This window comes from Gossypium hirsutum, chromosome A13 (assembly GCF_007990345.1).
Source record: "Gossypium hirsutum isolate 1008001.06 chromosome A13, Gossypium_hirsutum_v2.1, whole genome shotgun sequence".
Taxonomy (NCBI): domain Eukaryota; kingdom Viridiplantae; phylum Streptophyta; class Magnoliopsida; order Malvales; family Malvaceae; genus Gossypium; species Gossypium hirsutum.
Genome location: NC_053436.1, coordinates 91997493 through 91999944, shown reverse-complemented (window position 1 = coordinate 91999944; position 2452 = coordinate 91997493). Strand labels below are relative to the sequence as shown.

At 36.2% G+C, this 2452-nt stretch overlaps 1 non-coding gene across 1 annotated transcript; it reads right to left on the bottom strand.

Moving 5' to 3' along the window:
- Positions 1-740: 740 nt before the first annotated feature.
- LOC121212787 (small nucleolar RNA R71) lies at positions 741-842 on the bottom strand. The gene has a single exon (XR_005908161.1). It is a non-coding gene; the product is annotated as a small nucleolar RNA R71 (small nucleolar RNA).
- Positions 843-2452: the final 1610 nt, after the last annotated feature.

The window sequence follows — 2452 nt, the reverse complement described above, 5'->3', positions numbered from 1 at the left end:
GTTTTTATTGTTTTAATTATTTTGACATATTGAACTTGGTATTTGGTTGTTGCTCGGACATTTTTGTGACGTTTGAACTGCCATTTTAGATGCGTTAGTGTTTATATGATGATTTAATAGATGTATGTTGAATAGTACTATGTTGAAATGGACTATATGTTGTTCTTTGCTGAAATTTTGTGGTTTGGAGTAGAGTATGTTGAATAGTGTTTACATGTATGTATGTTGTACTTAAAATTCGTGTGAACACTTTATAAAAAGAATGATTTATTAATAATGTGACAAACTACTATGAGTTTGATGTGTGATGGTGGTATAGCGTCTTGTTACTCGGGCTCGGCGACCGGGTCAGGTATAGGGTGTTACAAAGAAAAGACATTAAGAGGCTATGCACTACCAAATCTAGATATGGTACAAGGTAGCATTGCAAAGCTAGCCATTACGAAAAAGAAATTTCGAGATTAAACCAACTATACTCTAGATGATCCAGAATAATCTTCAATTTAAATGAACAATGACGGAGGACCCAAATCAACACTTAAAATGGTATCTCCAACTTTTTTATATGTTTAAATTTAACGGGACCACCGATGATGCTATTCATCTTCAGTTGTTCCCCTTCTCCTTCATCAATAATGCTTTTTCTTGGTTAGATTCCCAAGCACCAGGATCTATTATGGCATGGAATGAGATTGTGGAGAATTTTCTACACAAGTTTTTTTCCTATTAGCAAGACGGTCTAACTCAATAGAGAGATTGCTACATTTAAGCAACTAGAACGAGAAAGCTTCCAAGAAGCTTGGGAGCAATTTAAGATGTTGATCCAATCTGCATCATGGTTTGCCCAAATGGTTGAGGTTATAGATGTTCTATAGTGGGTTGGATGCACACGCAGGATCAAGACTTGATGAACCCAACATACGAGGACGTGTATGACCTTACAGAGAACATGGTGATGAATTTATGCCAGAGTTTCGCATAGAAGATGTAAAACAAATATTGGGCATTCTAGAAAAGAAGTAGAAAAAGCATTTCGAAATTGATTTATCAAAATTTTTAATCCAATGGATTTTGAACCTTCAGCACAATCCATAGATTCGGACTAGAATTGAATAAATGTATCTAGGGAGAATTCACCGAGGAGTCGATGACTATTCATAGCTATTACCTTGACACCAAAGAAGAGTTCGACCCAATGCTTTATTTCTGTCCTAGTTGATCGGGACCCGTTCGTCAAAGATTTCTATTCTTAGTTTCGATTTTTCCAGATTTTTCAGAACCCTTTATTTTTTCGATTTACTTATAATAGAATAAGTAATAAGGATAATATAATAAGTATAAAATAAGTCGAAATAAGTATAATATACTAAGTAATGGACAACCAAAAAAAGAGAAGGAATCCTTTGCGCCTAGTTTTGGTGTAGCAGCTATATTTCGATTCATCCTCTTTTTCCAAGGATTTCATAATTGGACATTGAACCCATTTCATATAAACGGAGTCTTTGTCTAAAGAAATGCGTTGAGAAAGGGTGGATGTATAGAACCTTTCAACGAGATAGTGCTTTTTCAACTCTCTCAAAACGGAATCTATTCCAAACATATATGCCATGGTTCCTTACTTCGACAGGGTACAAATATCTAAATTTGATATTTTTAGATACTTTTTCAGACCTATTGCCGATACTAAGTAATTCCGATTCTTTCTTTTTCTATTGATTCTTTTCCGATCGAGATGTATGGATCCATGAATCTATGAGTTATTCATGTTCAAGCAAGTTTCAACAATACCATTGTTACTGTTACAGATGTACGGCGTCGGGTAATCTCTTGGTCCTCCGCCGGCACTTGTGGATTCAAGGGTACAAGAAGGGGGTCGTGCCGTAAGGTGTTGGGTTAAGTCCCGCAACGAGTGCAACCCTCGTGTTTAGTTGCCACCGTTGAGTTTGGAACCCTGAGCAGACTGCCGGTGATAAGCAGGGAAATGAAAACTATTAGCCCCACACGAAGTTTGTGAATAAGTGATTGTCTGATAATGAGCAAGGAATATCCGCCTTTCTGCTAAACAGGATGTATTGAACTCATAATTCATTAGATACTTTTTATGAATGTCAACTAAGTATCGTAAGTAAATTGGAAAGTTCAAAAATCATCATATAATAATCCAAAAATAGAAAAGAAAAAAGGGAGGTTAATGATGATTTTAAAATCTTTTATACCAGGGAATCATTTCTTCACATGTACTTGCAGTAGCATTCAAGTAATGCCCTTTGATTTCACCTGTTTCAGCCTGTGATTTAAAAATTGCAAGAGAGTACTTGGGTTCTCCCAATAACTAAAAAGTGTATCATGCCTGAATCTAACCGGGGTTCGCGGTGGTGGAGGAACTGGATCGGAAAAAAGAGGGATTCTAGTTGTAAGATATCTAATGAAACCGTCGCTGGAATTGAGATCT